This window comes from Aedes albopictus, chromosome 2 (genome assembly GCF_035046485.1).
Source record: "Aedes albopictus strain Foshan chromosome 2, AalbF5, whole genome shotgun sequence".
Taxonomy (NCBI): Eukaryota; Metazoa; Arthropoda; class Insecta; order Diptera; family Culicidae; genus Aedes; species Aedes albopictus.
Window position 1 is genome coordinate 310276596 of NC_085137.1, and position 20423 is coordinate 310297018.

At 38.5% G+C, this 20423-nt stretch overlaps 1 protein-coding gene and 1 long non-coding RNA gene across 3 annotated transcripts in view; one reads left to right on the top strand and one right to left on the bottom strand.

Moving 5' to 3' along the window:
- LOC134288202 (uncharacterized) overlaps positions 1-14966 on the top strand; it is a 357534-nt gene extending 342568 nt beyond the window's left edge. Inside the window, exon 2 of the long non-coding RNA XR_009997812.1 lies at positions 14517-14966. This is a non-coding gene — a long non-coding RNA (uncharacterized LOC134288202). The remainder of the gene's footprint in view (positions 1-14516) is intronic.
- LOC109422497 (four and a half LIM domains protein 2) overlaps positions 1-20423 on the bottom strand; it is an 866140-nt gene that overhangs the window by 636291 nt on the left and 209426 nt on the right. The gene's annotated exons all lie outside the window — the stretch shown is intronic.

Sequence of the window (20423 nt, forward strand, 5' to 3'; positions counted from 1 at the left end):
AGAGAGAGAGAGAGAGAGAGAGAGAGAGAGAGAGAGAGAGAGAGAGAGAGAGAGAGAGAGAGAGAGAGAGAGAGAGAGAGAGTAAATCAGAGTCTTAAGAGTGTCTGCTCATGAGATAAAATAAAATTCTCTGAATTTTCCTGGTTTTTCTAGGAGTGAAAACATAGAAAGAAAATAAAAACAAGTAAACAGAACCAGATTTCTTCCAATAGATTCTTCAGAATTCTTCAGAATCTTCTATCACAATGGAAAAAAATAGGTATAAAACGCGAATAAATTCAATATCTCTGCTCGGAGTGGATGGATTCAAATGAAATTTTGACACAAACTGCGAAAATCTCTACATTAAAGGCGTGGTCGCCGGCGTGAAATGGAAATCAGTGTATCGGGCCCGTTTTAACCCACTCTCTCTCATTTTCACCTTTTTGGAAAAAAATCCTGGAGTGCAAAATAAATTATTTATTTCGTGTTTGTGTTAAAAATTCCGTAGTATCAAATGGAGCTGGTTTGGCTCACCGCACGGCATTAAAAATTGGAATATTACACAGCGCAACATTTTTTTGTCTCAAGAGCAAACTTATGTGTCTCCGAAGGATTTTGGGCCGCTGAATCCGAATCCAGTCGAATCCAGGTTCAGATTTGCTCCAACACGTCACAATTTTGAGCTATACCTCAATTTATAGGGCAAAATATGCGATTTTGGGCTTTTTTGACTGCAAGTTATTAAGCATGGAAATATTTTTTAAGCAATCAAAAGGTTAATTGGTCAATTAACATCTAAATTAACGACTCATGCAAAATATTTCGTTTTACCTAATCAAATTTGATAGATTTAAGCATTTTATGTTAGTATGAAAACTTGCATGCAACTTTTGGTGGGTGACTTGTATGGGAAATATCGTACCTAACATAAATCGCTTAAAACTATCAAATTCGATTTGGTTTAACAAAATATTTTGCATGAGTCGTTAATTTAGATGTTAATTGACCAATTTATCCTTTGATTTCCATGCTTAATAGCTTGCAGTCAAAAAAGCCCAAAATCGCATATTTTGCCCTATAAATTGAGGTATAGCTCAAAATTGTGACGTGTTGGAGCAAATCTGAGCCCGGATTCGGATTCAGCGGCCCAAAATCTGTCAGAGACACATAAGTTTGCTCTTGAGACAAACCAAAAGGTAATTTTTGTTACGCTGTGTAATCGAATAACCCCGTTATCCCCTATTTCTTTAAATTTTCACATGCATCTTCGCCCGGAATGGAACGCAATCGACAAGAGAAGGACCAATCTTATGTCAAATTTCCGATACTATGGAAGTTTCTACACAAACACGAGTTAAATAAGCCATTTATTTTGCACCCCAGTCGGGAATAGATGAGGATTTTCTCTAAAAGGTGTGTGAGAGAGAGAGCGGGGTAAAACGAGCTCAATACACTGATTTCCAGCATCGTGCGGCGGATGACACCCTCCTTATCCGAAACTATAGAGATTTTTGCAGTGTGTGTCAAAAATTCATTCAATTCCATCCACTCCGAGCAAAGATATTGAATTTATTCACGTTTTATACCTACTTTTTCCCACTGTGCACTGTGTTGGAAATAACTTTTGGCACGTCCACCAAAAACTCCCTAATTAAGATGAAAATCCTTCTAGAAGACCAACAAACAATTCTTTTAAAAACGCCAAAATTACAACTAGGATATTCGAAAGACATACCCTCAGAACATCATTAGGATGACATCTTGATTATCTTTTATTAGCTAGAACTAGAGGTTCCAACCCGGGATATCCCGGGACAAAAAATCCCGGGATCTTGAAAAATTCGGGATTTCCTGAATCCCGGGATAACATTTTTCACCGTCCCGAAAATCCCGGGATTCCCGGGACGCACATTTCTTACACATATTTTTCGCTTTGATTTGAATTTGGAGAATCTCTGAAACGTATTCGAAGAGCCGTGATTTTTTTTTCAAAAATCGCCTTCAACAAAAAATCACGAAAATGTTACATAAACCATTTCAACTGTGTGTGGACATCAAAACTCGTTGAAACTCGACTGAAACAATGCTGGAGCACTTCATTTACGGTTTTGATAGCATCAAAGAGAATTTTTTTCGAAATAGGCCTTTCTAGACTTATGTTGGACATGGACAATGATTTTGAAGCTGCAAAAAATCATCAGGAAGCTCTTCAGCCAATCAGACTCGCTTCGGAAGCATTGCGAAGACGAGATGCTATATTATTGTCTACGGAAGGCAGCTTGAGTTTCTTGTATTCGAAGCTTACAAAAAGTAACTCCAATGTTGGAAACGACCTCTTCCATGCAATCATGAAAAGAATCAACAATCGGCGCCAAAAGGAAATAATAACAGCTCTGAAGTTCCTTCAAGGTCTTCCGTCATCAACGCAAGTGCCAGCAGAACTGGAAAGCGCACCGAAAACGCAAATGATTAAGTTCATCAAGAAACTGGGAGTTCGATTGTTGCGAGACTGCCAAAGACAAACCGATAATGATGCTGCCGAGTTGAATGCTGGTTTGTCTTGTATGCATAACACCATCGAGCATGCGCGAAGAACTGGAATCGGCTATAAAGTAATATGGCAACCCGTCTTAGACTGATTCGGAAATGATTGAATTTTCGAAAGTAATTGCGAAAGAGTTGTCACTTCTTGAGCTACATGGTAAGTTGACCCCGAATCTTAAAATCGAACTCCGGGTATATCCGTTCTAAAAAGCGACCCTCACTGTTCGATGAAATCATCAAAAACATTTGCTTCTTGAAGTCGTATTTTCAGAGAACGAATTCAAATTGATAAGACCAGTTACTTGATGTGAACCATTTATTTATTTGATATGATGAATACATATAACATATTTCTGATCACAAAAATGTGTTTTTAAGCAGATTGAATAATTTCCCGGGATCCCGGGATTTCCCGGGACAAGCAACAAATTTTATCCCGAATCCCGGGACAACCAAAATGGTCGGGAAATGGAACCTCTAGCTAGAACTACTCCATGAGCTTCTCCAGATGGCTGCAATTTTGCCGCAAATTTTGCATGTATGTATATTTAAATTTCATAATAAAAAAAAAATCTTAAAAATAAAATCCGCCGAGTACTCTACATAAATCCATCAGCACGAGTTTCATCTAACACTTCAGCAAAATTATTTCTGATACTAATGTGAATAAGTACAGTATATGTATTGGCAATATCTAAATGCAGTTTATAAACTTTCCTAATTTTTAAAAAAGACTTTCATGAATCGTGTAACTTTTCATGGAATATTCTCTAAGAGGTCTGCCACAATGCTGACAAACTCACTTATTTAGAATTCATTTAGATTTTTTTTATCGAAAATTCGTCACAATTATTCTGTAGACATTATGTCCCAAAAATACCAAAAATCTCCATCAGGCGCTTTCGAAAAGTCGTACGGATTTTCTTGTTAAACTTTCTTATGTCTCTAAGCATTGATGGAAAATCTGTTGAATCCTAAAATAAGATTACAGGATGTCTAGCAGGTTATGTTTCGAAATTCTTCAATGACTAGGAATTGGGTTCTTTAGGGGTATCCAGATTATTCCATAATCGGAATCTCCGTCCAAAAATTAGTCGAAATCCAAAATTTCATCATGTTTGGTGCCCGGGAACTATTTTTAAAATGCATTTAAATTTTGTATGGGGATTTTTTTTTGTTCGGGACGAACTGTCATTTTATCGTTTGAACTGTCATTCTATCCACAAAAATAAAAACTGTTTTGTTTATTTAACCCTTCAGCGCGCGCGCTGTTGTGAAAAGTACAACACTACCAAAAAACCTCGCTTTTCGTATACAGCGCGAGCGCGGTGCAGTTTCGGTTGTTTGATGGCGCGCGCGCTGGAAGGTTAACCATCAAAACAAAGGTATTGTAACGCAATAAAATCACGTTATACTCAGAAAAACGAGCTCTTTCTATTAGGATATAGAAAATAGCAATATTTTGTTCACTAAACAACCCAATTGCAACATGAATTTCACTCGAAGGACTTTTAGAAGATTGATAATCCCGTCTTCGTTACATATCTAGTTATCATTTTAAAATAGCTGAAACTTTTCAAATGCTTTTCAGGAATGGATCAACCAGTATTAAAGAGAATGTCTTTTTGTTTTGTGCTTTTATCTTCTTGAATTTCAATAAATTTGCATTTTTTTTGAGATCTTAGGTAAACTCGTTACATGATTCTTTCCATATTCTCATCGAAATTCTTGATGGTTCCTTTACGGTAGACTTAGATCTTTGAAGGATTTCTTGCAGAACGGTAAGATTCTGTTTTTTTTTTCAGAACCCACATCTTGTAAAATATTCCTTTAGACTTCACATAAAACCATCAAGAACCTGAACCATAGTTTTCCACAAGGCCATTAATATACCAATACACCAAGGATCGAAGAAATTGCTTGCATTTTTCAACCGGACCTGTAATTTTTACATGAAATAAGTCTTCACTATGGTCCTCCGGAAAGTAGGGGGTTGGTGTCAGGCCCTACGAGCCAGCCGTAAAAAACCATTGTAACGGCAAATCAGCAACATAATAATACGAACCGAGACCAACGGCAACGACCCCAGCGAACAAAAAGGACTTGCGATTGGAAACTCGGTACGTGGAACTGCCGATCTCTCAACTTCATTAGGAGCACCCGCATACTCGCCGATCTACTGAAGGACCGCTGGCTCGGCATCGTAGCGCTGCTGGAGGTATGTTGGACAGGATCCATGATGCGAACGTTTAGAGGTAATCGTACCATCTACAAGGGCTGCGACAACACACGCGAGCTGGGAACAGCTTTCATCGTGATGGGTGATATGCAGAGGCGCGTGATCGGTTGGTGGCCGATCGACGAAAGAATGTGCAGGTTGAGGATCAAAGGCCGATTCTTCAACTTCAGCATAATAAACGTGCACAGCCCACACTCCGGAAGTACTGATGATGACAAGGACGCATTTTACGCGCAGCTCGAACGCGAGTACGATCGCTGCCCAAGCCACGACGTCAAGATCATCATAGGAGATTTGAACGCTCAGGTAGGCCAGGAGGAGGAATTCAGACCGACGATTGGTAAGTTCAGCGCCCACCAACAATCGAACGAAAACGGCCTACGACTCATTGATTTCTCCGCCTCCAAAAATATGGTCATACGTAGCACCTTTTTCCAACACAGCCTCCCTTATCGTTACACCTGGAGATCACCACAGCAGACGGAATCGCAAATCGACCACGTTCTGATTGACGGACGGCACTTCTCCGACATTATCGACGTCAGGACCTATCGTGGCGCCAACATCGACTCCGACCACTATCTGGTGATGGTCAAACTGCGCCCAAAACTCTCCGTCATCAACAATGTACGGTACCGGCGACCGCCACGGTACAGCCTAGAGCGACTGAAGCAACCGGATGTCGCCTCAGCATACGCGCAGAATCTCGAAGCCGCGTTGCCAGACGAGGGCGAGCTCGATGAGGCCCCTCTAGAGGACTGCTGGAGTACAGTGAAAGCAGCCATCAACGACGCAGCCGAGAGCACCATCGGGTACGTGGAACGGAATCGACGGAACGAATGGTTCGACGAAGAGTGCAGAACGGTATTGGAGGAGAAGAACGCAGCGAGGGCGGTAATGCTGCAGCAAGGGACTCGACAGAACGTGGAACGTTACAAACAGAAGCGGAAACAGCAGACCCTCCTCTTTCGTGAGAAAAAGCGCCGCCTGGAAGAAGCGGAGTGTGAAGAAATGGAACTGCTGTGCCGTTCCCAAGAAACACGGAAGTTCTATCAGAAGCTCAACGCATCCCGAAACGGCTTCGTGCCGCGAGCCGAAATATGCAAGGATAAAGACGGAGGCCTCTTGACGGACGGAAGTGAGGTAATCGAAAGGTGGAAGCAGCACTTCGATCAGCACCTGAACGGCGTGGAGAACGTAGGCACGGGAGCCCACGGCAACGGAAGGAACGACGACGCCAGTGCAGCGGAGGACGGAAATGAACCAACTCCCACGCTGAGGGAAGTTAAGGATGCCATTCACCAGCTCAAAACCAACAAAGCAGCTGGTAAGGATGGTATCGCAGCTGAACTCATCAAGATGGGCCCAGAAAAGTTGGCCCTCTGTCTGCATCGGCTGATAGTCAGGATCTGGGAAACCGAACAGTTACCGGAGGAGTGGAAGAAAGGGGTAATCTGCCCCATTCACAAGAAAGGCGACCATTTGGAATGTGAGAACTTCAGGGCGATCACTATTTTGAATGCTGCCTACAAAGTGCTATCCCAGATCATCTTTCGTCGTCTGTCACCTAAAACAAATGAGTTCGTGGGAAGTTATCAAGCCGGCTTCATCGACGGCCGGTCGACAACGGACCAGATCTTTACCGTACGGCAAATCATCCAGAAATGCCGTGAATACCAGGTCCAAACGCACCACCTGTTCATCGACTTCAAAGCGGCATACGATAGTATCGACCGCGCAGAGCTATGGAGAATCATGGAGAGTTCATTCGTATCTCGCCGGGGACTGCGACAAGGTGACGGACTCTCATGTCTACTCTTCAACATCGCGCTGGAAGGTGTGATGCGACGAGCCGGGCTCAACAGCCGGGGAACGATTTTCACAAAATCCGGCCAATTTGTGTGCTTTGCGGACGACATGGACATTATCGCTAGAACATTTGGAACGGTGGCAGAACTGTACACCCGCCTGAAACGCGAAGCAGCAAAGGTCGGACTGGTGGTGATTGCCTCAAAAACAAAGTACATGCTGGTAGGCGGAACCGAAAACGACCGGATCCGTCTGGGTAGTAATGTTACGATAGACGGGGATACTTTCGAGGTGTTGGAGGAATTCGTCTACCTCGGATCCTTACTGACGGCTGACAACAACGTGAGCCGTGAAATTCGGAGGCGCATCATCAGCGGAAGTCGGGCCTCTTACGGGCTCCAGAAGAAACTGCGGTCGAAAAAGATTCACCCACGCACCAAATGCACCATGTACAAAACGTTAATAAGACCGGTAATCCTCTACGGGCACGAGACATGGACCATGCTCGAGGAGGACCTACAAGCACTCGGAGTTTTCGAGCGACGCGTGCTAAGAACGATCTTCGGCGGTGTGCAGGAGAACGGTGTATGGCGGAGAAGAATGAACCACGAGCTCGCTGCACTTTACGGCGAACCCAGCATCCAGAAGGTGGCCAAAGCCGGAAGGATACGTTGGGCAGGGCATGTTGCAAGAATGCCAGACAACAACCCTGCAAAGCTGGTGTTTGCAACGGATCCGGTTGGCACCAGAAGGCGTGGAGCGCAGAGAGCACGATGGGCGGACCAGGTGGAGCGTGACTTGGCGAGCATTGGGCGCGACCGAGGATGGAGAGCGGCAGCCATAAACCGAGTATTGTGGCGTACTATTGTTGATTATGTCTTGTCTTAATGATGTTGAACAAATAAATGTATGTAAGTCTTCATGATAAAATTCGGAACAGCATTATGTTAACTGAATATTACAAAAATCAGGATGAAGTTCATACATTGATTTGATCGTAAATCAGAATCATGGATGCAACAATTTAAGGCGAAACTGGATCCATTCCCTCACTTTGTGGATTTTGATTTTTTATAAAATATTTTCAAAATCGGTTTTCATGCACATGTAGAGTATGGATCAAGGAATCTCCTGAATTTATTCCTGGTGGAAAATGTTTTTCGTTTTTGCACAAACAATTTTTTAGCAAAATAACACAAAAAAATGTTTTCTGCAAAAATGGAAAACATTTTCCACCACAAAAAAAAAAATCAGAAAATACCTTGATCCATACGCTACATGTGCACGAAAATCGATTTTGAAAATATTGCTTCGTTATTTCATAAAAAATCAAAAACCAAAAATATGAGAAATACCTTCCAGTTTTGCCTTAAAGAAACAATTTAACTAGTTTTTGAAATTCCTTAACTGTAGGAATATGTATAACTCAAAAACATCCTTTTATGATAATCATTAAAAAAATTCCCTGACCATCAAAAAAATTCCCTGACTTTCCCTGATTTTCCAGGTCCAAAAATAAATTCCCTGACTTTCCAGGTTTTTCCAGGTAGTCGACACCCTGTTTTTCAACTTGTCTTTATACAAGTCCTGATTAGTAAAGTAAACAAAACGTACTTTGTAGCTAATTTTTGTGGACTCTCCGCTTGTTAGACCCACAACCATTTCTGCGGACCCTTCGATTTCTACAAATTGCTGGCACAATAAACTGTTATTACTCGAAAGCGTAAAAACGAAATGTTATTGAAAAGAAGAAATATAGAGCTACTATTGAGGAATTCCACGGAGTCATGTCAGTCGATCCTGAGCGACCATTTCAAAAATATCTGAAACTTTGCACAGTTTTTCAATTTCATCTAAATCGCCATTTTTCGATATCAAACCTTCATATTCACTCACGACTAACTTTTCAAAAGGGTGTATGCGAAAATAGTTCAAAAATATTCTAAAAGCTGTACAGCAAAAACGGATTGTTCGATTGTTATGAATTTTTCGGCAAAGTTAGATAACTAAATGATGATTCCTTAGAAAATATACACTGTAAAAAATTTCATTTTTTACTTTAAAAAAAATACGATCTTTGTCACAAAAACTCAAATATCTCAAAACCCTATCTTTTTACCAACGTCAATTTTTTAGGGCTCTCTAAAATAAAAGCTCTCATTTTTGAGTAGCGCCCATGCCGCACAAGGACTGTGTTGGAAACACACATTTTTTTAAATTGCTCGCACGCTCACATTTTTGCAAAATATCAATATTTTTCGGTATTTGAAGGTGGTTTATAAACCCAGTGAGGTTGCCATGTCGAAATTATTGCAAAATACATGCTCATATGAGCGTACGAGCAATTTTAAAAAAATGTGTGTTTCGAACACAGTCATGTGCGGCATGGATGTTTACTAAAAATGTGCAGGCCGAACACATTTTTGAGCGTAGCCGTTTTTGCGTGGGAAAATGGCCCATTTAATCAGCTATCTACCATAAAATTTTGGTGATGGTAAACTGATAAACAAAAAAGTTATGACATTTCAAACATTTCACAATTTTTACATTTAGTAACAAAAAAAAAATTTTTTCTGTGTAAATTATTTCGAGAATTATATTTTGATGCTGATTTTATTGTAAAGGCTACCGCCTGAATTAAACAAGTTGTTTTCATGATATTTTTGTTTGATTATTCATAATTACTATAGTATTTATTTGAAACTTAGACGCGATCCAGTGTTGTGATCAAAAATATTGAGAGTGTCATACTTTTTATTGTACATGACTGGTGAAAAAATCCCTTGATAGTGTTGAAAAATGGAATTAAACTTATTTTTAAGACGAAAGCTGCATAATAAAAGTTTTATATATACGCGTATACGTCTAGTTGATCTGCAAAAAAAATTGCCTCTTAGAGAACAGACTTTATGATCGGAAGAATGCGAGTAACTTCAACAACAACAAATACATGAGAGGTACATACCACAGACAAACAGACGAAACGCCTAGAACAATTTTCGTGAAAATCCATCGCCCAGTTCACACTACCACCACCTGGTGGAAATGTTTCATGAAACACTGCGTTGTGCAATATCGTCATCAGAAGGCGCTAGTGTAAAACGTCAAACGCAAAGAAAAACGATGGGTACTCTTCTGGTTATGAAAGCCACGACCATGATTCAAAATGATCGTTAAAGGCGTGGTCAATGAAAATTTCGTCAGTGTTACGTTTGTTTGTCTGTATACATACCATGACAATGCACACGCAAAAGCAAAAAAAATACTACCGCTATGGATATTTAAAACTTTATTGTAATTTTTTTCTTCGGCCAAGCAAACAACACCAAACTAGTCAGTTAAAACTTATAAGTGATTTTGTTTATTATAATCTAACGTACAACATGAACAGTCGCTTTCTCAAAGGTCTTCAACTCAACGCTCTCTTGTAGACCATTTGATGAAAAAAAAAATGTTCAAAAGAGTTACGAAATCTCACCGAAAGCACCATAGATAAACTGAAAGAGACTGGTTATGCCCAAATTGAATACAAATTTACGCATTTGAACGTCCTGCCGTCTAGACTTTGACAAACGAGCCATCTGTATATCATCGGTAAAGCAGGGCGCAGGAAGTTCGAAAACGACAACAACTGAGAAATTGGCAGAAGGGCAGAGAGTCATGCCACCGTACCATCAGGGACATCTGTTTAACCCTTTGAAGCCGAATTGTTTCGCCGCTGCTGTCGCAACCTCGCTGGTCTGGAACATGGTTGTTATACTCGGTTTCATCGCCGGGGTCATATATGACCCCTCCGGCTTCAAAAGGTTAAACAATTTAATCACGCCCCTTTTCAAAAATGCTTTGAAATATACTTCAACATCTATACCCATTTCAATATTTTAACGTTGCAAAACACGCTTTCAACATTCATCTTGAAGAAGAGGGAAAACACTTGTCCTCAAATGTAACAGCAAATTAATGAATAAACGACTAATGCGCGGAGGGCGTGATAAAATCGGAACATTACTGTACATATAATATACATAATACATAATAAAAACATCTTGTTTTACTCACGTAAGGCCATTCACAAATCAGCATCAAACTGCGATTTCCGGCCGAAATAATCCACACTAAAAAAATATTACTAATTGTGAAAATTGTGAAATGTTTGAAATGTTATAACTTTTTTGTTTAGTAGTTTATCATCACCAAATTTTTATGGTAGATTGCTAATACAATGGACCGTTTTCCCTAAATAAATTACGTTGGTAAAAAGATAGGGTTTTGAGATATTTGAGTTTTTGTGACAAAAATAATATTTTTTAATGTTAAAAAAAGTTTTTTTTTCACAGTGTATATTTTCTTAGGAATCACCATTAAGTTATCTAACTTTGCTGAACAATAAAATCAGCATCAAACTGCGATTTCTGATCGAAATAATTTACACAGAAAAAAAAAATTACCAAATGTGAAAATTGTGATATGTTTGAAATGTTATAACTTTTTTATTTATGAGTTTACCATCACCAAATTTTTATAATAGATTGCTAATACAATGGACCGTTTTCCCTAAATAAATTACGTTGGTAAAAAGATAGGGTTTTGAGATATTTGAGTCTTTGTGACAAAAATGATATTTTTTAATGTTAAAAAAGATGTTTTTTCACAGTGTATATTTTCTTAGGAATCACCATTTAGTTATCTAACTTTGCTGAAAAATTCATAGCAATCGAACGAACAGTTTTGGCTGTGCAGATTTTTGAATATTTTTGAACCATTTTCACATACACCCTTTTGAAAAGTTAGTCGTGATTCAAAATAATAATTTGATATCGGAAAATGGCGATTTAGATAGAACTGAAAAACTGTGCAAAGTTTCAGTTCAATAGAAAATCATGAATTAAAAAATTTCCTTAATTTTGATGCTGTTGCTTGGAATCGCTATTCAGGAAATACTTAACTAACTATAACTTTTTTATAAACTGCACCACCAATTCTCAAATTTTGACTGCTTGTTCTTCAACTAGATAGCTTTAATAGAGACAAATTTTGGCTTTATTGTTTAACTCTCCACGAAATTAGAGTGGTTTTGGATTTTTTTTATTCGAGTATCGTTTTTTAAACTACTAAATCATAGTATTAAGTTAATCACACCAAATTGAAGACTCATAGGTATTATCATATACTTCAGGGGCATTCAGGGTCATCCAAACCGTCCTGAATTCACAGCAGTTACAGTAGATGTTTTCGCTGTGAACTGACCAACTATTCTGATGGAAAGAACTTCTGATCACATTCAGCAGTAGTCACATCCTCCATACAGAGTAACGTAGCATAAACATCTATGATTACTGGACCTACTTACAGTCTGACAAATGTTACTTTATACCTTTGGACGTTTAGGGTCGTCCAGACTGTTCTAGTGTTTATTCCTTGATATCTGCAGTCGTTAGACGGGCTTGGTGGTCTAGTGGCTACCGCTTCTGATTCATATGCAGAAGGTCCTGGGTTCAATCCCTGGCCCGTCCCTTTCCTCCTACTTTGAATCTTTCTAAATACTTTCTTCCCCCTCTCTACATAAACAACTCATGTATATTCACATGTGCATAGTTATCGCTAGAACTGAAACGGGTTGAAAAGGCGTTTCCCTTACTTCGAAAACATTCACAGCACAGTGTCAATCTATGAGATAACACCTACAAGTTATGCAATTAAGCAAACTGTGCCGCACATCTTCAACACACAATTCTATTACCTGACCCTGGCATCCACACACCAATGTGGGAACCCTCTGCCAACCACCAACACTCCGACATCCGCATGAATTTGTGCAGACGCCGAGGTATATTCGGTGTGATTGCAATTATCACTGCCTTCCCCTTCCCCACATTGACCTGCAACCTGAGGTGGCAGGCGCCATTGTCGCCTAAAAAATAGATGATCACCAACGATCACACACACTGAAGATGCCTGCTAGTCCCCGGCAGATAATCTCATTGGTTCCTTGTGTGAGTGTAGCTGGTCTGGCGATACTGGAGTAGCATCTACGGGCGGTAAATCATGCTCAAGCTCAAGCAAGCTGCATGGAAAAACAACCAGATTAGTCGACGTACCAAAATCCGAATATCCATTTGGAACGTGAATTCTGTGCTGCTATACGCCAGTGAAACCTGGTGTGTATCAGTGGGAAACACTCAACGGCTGCAGGTCTTCATCAATAAATGCCTGCGGTATATAATTCGTACATGGTGGCCTCTTAATTGGATCTCCATCGTCGATGTCATCAAAAGCTGACAGGGACAGAAATTCGGGAGGGAAAGTGGAGGTGAGTCGGTCACACGCTACGCAGAGGCGGAAACGAAATCTGTAAGCAAGCGTTGGATTAGAATCCAGCAGGACATCGCAGCAAAGGCAGACCCAGAGGCTCATGGCGGTGCACCCTCAACAACGAAATCAAGCAAGTCGACTGAAATTTGACCTGGCCACAGGTTAAGGCGATGAAGGGCAATAGCCTAGGATGGAGATTTTTCAATTTGGCCCTCTGCACCATCATGGGTGCTTAGGGCTGAAAGTAGTAATATTCAATCAGTAGGCGAGTCCAAGGCACGTTCTTCTCTATTTGTGAAATTTGTGCCATCAGTTTATTCTAAGTCTTGAATCAAGTTTTTTTTTTCGTTCAAGTCTTGAAATCTGTTTCCGATACTTTCGTGTTGTAGTATCACCACCAACACATGCGCTCAACATTTCGAACTTATATACTTTCTGAGGTACTGCAGAGATAAGCAACTTTTACGAGCATCACCATTCAGAATCCATGCCGTATCACATACACACATACCTTTGGACAGAACAGCCAGCGAAAAGAAACTATAGATAAAACCTTATCAAAAAGTCGTTCCATTTCTATTTTTGCACTTACTTGCGGTTTCAACCCGCGCGTCTTAATTCAGATAACGAACCATGCCGGCCCGGTATGCATGCAGGAAGACGCCTGCGTTTGACCATGATTCAAGCTGATATCGAACCTTGGTAGGGTGTGCATGCGTGTTAAGCTTCTGCTTCAGTAACTCACCTGTGTATACAAAAAAAAATGTCCAAGTTTTGTGAAACTTGGACACCAGAGTTTCTAATACTAATGATGACAGATTTACGCCGCAATGTAAACAAATTGCATTAACCCTCTCGTATAATCAACAGCGGTCAAGTGTAGAGTAACGATATAAAATGACGTCACCCTTGGGCATAGCAAATTGTACTCAATCAATGAAGTGGAGTGTTAAGAACGACGACGCTTAGCGGCACGGAAGGCAGGCGATCTATCAACACAACTGGACCGGTTAATGTTCGTCACCTCGGATAGGGCTTACTGACTGAGAGTGTTACATTCATAACCGGTTGAATCACGGTATATGAATAATAATCACAATTACCCTTGTGATTCTATTCCCGAGCAGAGGAGAATAGCAAATTGATAACAACAGAATCATAGCCTGTTTTTATATCATAGATTGTCATTGTTAACTTATCAAAGTATATCTTTTTAATAACATGTTTTGTTGGGCAATCTTATTTTGTTATGTTCAAGTTATTGGGATATATTCACAAGATAACATTTGAATAATATTTTTTGTTGTAGAACAAGTTTAGTTATTATTCTACTGTAGAGAATGTACAAATATGTGATGAACAATAACACAACAATAACAAGTTCACAAATTACCTGTTATTAAGTTGTGATTGGTCTAACAAAACATGTTATTGAAATAGTCTTCCAGGAACATTTTTTTGTTATGATATTTGTTATTTTGCCGCTTATGACAGATAAGTTTATAACATAATATGTTATGCTAATAACATAAAAATTACTGGTTCTATTATACAGTTATTAAGTCAAAATAACATATTTTATTATGTTGTTGATATTTTCTTCTGCTCGGGTTTGCGCACTCTTTTCTAGGCGGCTCTAGGGGGCTTATAATGTCAAGCTGTTGCCCAACTGTCAAAAGGTGATATAAAAATCTTTGAAATTGATTTTAGGTATCAAAATAAAGTTCCTAAAATTCGGAAAAAAATCAAGTGTCAAAAAAAAGTGCTCTTTCTATTAAATTCTAATTTTTTCAAAATTTATAAACCTAATTGCCAGGTAACCAAACAGCTGTTCATGTGTAATCACTTATTGCTGCCTTAAGTCGGGGTGATAGTTGTTCAGGGGCGCCGAATTGTCACAGCGTGGGTCGCTATCAGTAAGCAACGAGTGGGGGCTTAGTTGACGTTTATTTAGTCAACGGAATAGCATTTTTATCTCTCACTCATGGCATGTCGCGCCAGTATTTACCGGTATGCGATGAACTTGAGAATTAAGACAGCATTGGACGAACGATTTTGAAGACTGCATACTGCAATCAAATGTGTGATGCAAAAAAGGATTTATATTTGAGAACAAAAAAACACTTTACATTCATCATCAGAAAACATTCCCTAATATTTCTATGTGTTGTTTTGTTACTATATCTTTTTTTTTTTCAGCATAACGTCCGTATTGGAATATATCTCGATTAAACTTTAAAATTTTAAACACGTGCAAAACGAAACTTAAATATTCTGAAAGTTTTAGTCTAATTGTATGTACATTTGATAAACTTAGTGTTCTTTGACATATGAGTGCAATAATAAATAATGAACTTCGGTCCTCATTTCTTGTTAAATATTTAAGTGGACTTATAACGCTTTGTTCAATAGTTGAAAACACAGCAGCAATACATATATGATATACATGAGTCTGTCAACAACCCTACTCAGTCCGGTATTCCCAGCTACAGGTAAGTGAATCAAAAGCAAACACCTGCTCGAATGATTCTCACGATGAAATAAAGCATTCCATCGAGCTCATTCCCCGCTCTTGATGAAACATTCCACCGGTAGTGATAAATCATCCCAGCAAAATCGTTGGCTGCAAAAAGTTGTAGAATTTTCACGCCATTCCGACATTGTACAGATTTTTCATCTAAAGATTTGGCTAATTTCATTCACACAAAGGTAAATTGACACAGCCTCTTTTGAACCTGTCAAACACAACATTCCGTCAGGGGATCAATCGTCGTTTGATCGTTTGCAGGTACCGGGAAACAGCGCCTGTAACGTGTCTCCATCCACGGCTGCGAGCGATGACAAGTTACGATCATCTTACACTGCTCGTTTGCATACCGATCTGGGCAAAAACCTGACCGCCGCCACCGCCCCCTGTGGACAAAATAGTTTGGTGGAATCACCCTTTTTTGATGTGTGTCTCACGCGCGCGTAAACATAGTAATTTTCACGGTCAAACAGATTTCCGATGTTTCCTGTTTCTTTCACAACGGAGCAGAAGGAGAGAAAACTACCGTACAATTAGGGGGATCGAGACTGCTTGGTTTTCGGTGTGACGCGAAGCATGCCGCCACTGGGAAACATGTGGGCGGATTAAAGGTGCGAGCTGCCACAGAGGAAATTAGTATCACTTTGCTTTGATGGAGCTATGGTCAAATGTGGTACTGCTGAGCGGAACCGTTTGGGTGGAGACCTGCTGTAAAGGCAGGTAGACAGAAACAAGATAATGCTTTTGCGAAAATATTCGAGCATGTTTACTCACAAATCATTTTCCGTGCAGCTGTGATGTTTCGACCCATGTCTAACCAGAGCCAAGTGATGGATAAATCACGCTTAATGTTCTAGCAATACTTAATAAGAAGTTGGATGCGTTTGTAATTCAGGTGACCGAGGCATATTAAAAATATTTTTTTCGAAATATTTATAGTTATATTTTTGGAGGTGTTTTTTAAGGATTTGTGAAAAAGGAATTGCAGATCTGATTTTCTAAAAATAATCACATCAATGGGACTTCCCCATCTCGAACATTGAACACATAAATTTAAAATTCTATACACCTCAAAAAAAATTGAAATTTCGAAAATTGTAGAACATTTTTTATATTTTTGTGTAAATATAAGCTCACGATACAGGTAAATTGATGTTTTCAATAAATATTTTAACTGCATCTTAGCGCATTTCTTAAAAAAGAACATATGCCATTTTTAAGGAATCCATTTTTAAATGCTTCTCCAAAGCACGATTACGAAAATACATTAAGTAAGAAATTCGCAATTTCTAGGATTCGTATATGTCAGTGGTGCTCATCCTGCGGACCGCGGGCCGCATGCGGCTCTCCAAGCCTTAAGATGTGGCCCGCGGAGTACTTTAAGACGAATCGAAATTTTTGAACGATTATTTGAAATAACTCGTCAAATTTATTAAGAAATCAAACCAAAAAAATGGCTGATCAATTTTCACAGTGTTGAACACAGATTAAATGATAAATAAACAAAAAGAACAATCCGTTCTGGTAAGATTCAAAATCGCAACTCCGAAATATTTCGGCATTTCAGCCAAGTCCCGAAGCCAGCCTATAGTTATTTAAGTGCTACGAATCAAATGAAAGTTTGTTAAAAATGTAATCTTGAATCATTTAAAAATTAGTTGCAGTTTTTAAGCGCAGTCAATGCAACGCTGAGCAAATATTTCACATTTCGTCTTTCCGAAGAACATAAAAACACAACGCACAAAGTTTTTGACAAAATTCTCAACAAATCTCAACTTGATTGCCAATATTGTTTAATTTTTACTGTTTGTTTAAATTTCTATTATAAGACTCACACATTTTTCGAAACAAAACTTACGAATCCAATTTGAATTGTCCAAGCGAAACTCCTGAACGAAGAAAAAAATCTCAGGCGAGATTCATAAAGCGTCTCCTGTGCTCTTTTGGAGAAACTTTTGGATACATTTTTGGAGAAACTCCAGGAAACATTACTTGAGAAAAGTTTTAAGCAACTCTGAACGAAATATTTGGAGAAACTCAAATCATCCTGGAGAAAATAAACCTGAAGACACTCAATGAGAAAGTTGTGGCGATATTGCATGGAAATTATAGGAGCATCTCCTAGAAAAATGTTCTGGTGCCACTCTAACAGAAATTTCATACACTACTTTAGAATAAATTTCTCGAGCAACAAAAAGATAATTTTCAGGAGTAACTACAAACAAGAGTCCAGGACCAACTGCATCAAGACACAAAATATGCCGAGAACGCCTGAGGAAAATTTTAACAATAAATTTGAAGCAACTTATGCAGCAACTTTAGAAGATAATGTTGAAGAAACTTCCGGAAACAATTGTTAAAAATCTATTTTTTGAAGAAATTTAATGATGAAGTATTTCATCAACTTTAGAAGAGACTTATAGACAGAATTTACTTAAATCTTCAAGCAACTTCTGGTAAATTTTCGGAAAAATCCGGAAGTTATTCTAGGAGAAATTCTTGGAAACGATTAATGAGGAATTCCTGAAGCAACTTCAGGGCAGTTCCAAAGGCAAATTTAAGAGGAGTTCTTGGAGGTGTTCCAAGAGAATTCTAGAAAAACTAAAAGAAACTTCAAGAAATTTTTCGAAAACCTTCTGGAGCAACTCCACAAGAAATTTCAGCAGAAAATCCAGCAAACCTTTTTGGAGCGATTCAAAAGAAATTCTTGTAAAAGCTGCTTGACAAGTTCTTGAAGTGGCTTCAAGGCAATTCTAGGGACAACTTCTAAATTGTTTATTTGAATTTCAATTTGAAGCTTAAACGTTTTTCTCAACCAAGCTTATAAATCTAAATTGAACAGTTCAGATTTTAAAAAAATATGCTTTAGAATTGTTTTTTTTGTTGTTTTTGTGCATCGATGTTTTATGCGGCCCGCAGGTCGATCCCGTATTGCAAATTTGGCCCGCGGTATTCTCTAGCCTGAACACCACTGGTATGTGAATAACCATAACAAAATTTGTTATTATTTTAAACACAAAACTATAACAAAGCATGTATTATTTATTCAAACAGATATATAACAGCATTTGTTACATTATGCATATTAAAATAATTGCCTATAACAAAATTTCGTAACACATGTATAGTTGTATTTGCTACATTTTTTGTTTCAATATAATTTCAATTTTTTTGGGTTTTTTGTATTGACGCTATTTCATTTTTGTAATATTGACCACTCGAGCCAAAATACATAAAACAAAACTTATAGCATTCATTTAGAACGCAACGCTAAAATCCTCATGTTTTACCACCCCCTCCTCTTCCGTTACGCTTTTTTGTATGAAAGTTTTAAAATGTTTGTATGGGCCGTAACGCTCGGTTGTACTTTCCCCACTCCTTTGAGCGACGCGTAATTTGGGGACAGCGTCATATTTGTTAAAAAAAAATACAACAGAACAGTTCTTGTTATCATTTAGTATTAATCTGCCAAATTCTTCCCAAACCAGCAGTGCTTTGAAGCTATATCGTTATGCGATATCATTACAACTGGAAGGTGTAATTTAAAAAAAAAACTGTTGGGATGACACCATGACTTGTCGGATGTAAACATTATTATCAATACAAACTGTAAGCTGGAATATAGCTGGAAATCAAATACTTCACAACTCTCTTTTTTTCTATTTTTTTTTTTTTGGGTTCTTTTATTGCACTCTAATCCCGAACCGGAATGGTTCTCGGATGATGTGCCAATCGAATAATAATCCGCACCAACAAAACAGCTGCTTTCATGTAGTACGTTTTGGTGCTGTTGCAGTGCTTTGTAGCGTTTAAAAAAAACCTGTTGACGCAACAGCACAGTATTTTCAAGATGATGTTGGGTTTGTTTTGTGGCACAATTGTAAAGTCTTGTCTGGTATGAAACAAAACAAGTAAACATTGACAAACTTCCCCTTCATCAGATCATTAGCTTTTCTTTCTTGTCTGTTAACCTTAGTTTTGTATTCTTACGCGATAGATAGTCGGGTAAACTACGTGAAAAAAGGTTTGGAATTTTTTATCATACCGTTTTCAAATTCTGGTAGGATGTCAAAGATACAGTAGACGTTCGATAACTGCAACATGATAACGTTTCACTTGGCGAACAAATATCCGATAACTGGAACGCCTGACACTATCAACAAACCATCAACTGACGTTAAATGAACGTGAACTTCATCCGTCTGTTCATTTGGGTTAATATGGCGCACCATTTTGATATTTGGCAGTGCGATAACTGCAAATTTGTTGCACTTACCGGACTTGCAGTTTAAAAGCATTGCAGTTAAACCTGCTTACACTGACCGAACGTCTACTGTAATAACCTTTTTGAAAGTAACCGTTTCCGAGAAAATCGAAATTTAACTTCATGAGTCTCTTAACATGTAAGAAAGTGTGTTATTTTCATAAGTTATTCGTTGCTCCATCAATAACATTATGTCATTTACAACCAGAGATTAAAATTATAATTTTCAATGAGTCAAATCAACGTGAATTTTGAAAATTCTCAATTGAGGGATCAAAATATAATTCATTTTGATAAATTAATTTTTTCACTTATTCATTCGTTTTTCTGTCACTGACAATTTTCACTGAGAAACAAAACTGGACCATAACTCCCCCAAAACTTGGGTATAGTAATTAATTGGAAGACTAACCATCTGTTCCATTTGTTCATTAAGTCGAATTTTGTGTTTGTTAATAGAAATTGATTATTTTACGATAAGCAAGAAAATACTCATGACAGGGAATTGAATGAAAAAAGAGAGGCATTCAGCTGACAATGAATGTGGCGAAACACGAATGTAAAAATGAGAATGTCAGTTTTCATTTTGAATCTTCGTATTTTTCACACTCCAACACATTTGTATAACCCAAAAATAATCACTCACTTGATTGGACGGACAGTTTGAAAGTAATACAAAGATTGTGAACTTCATTTTGTAGAAACAAATGAAGTTTCTAACTTGACTTGATGATAATGGGTTGTTT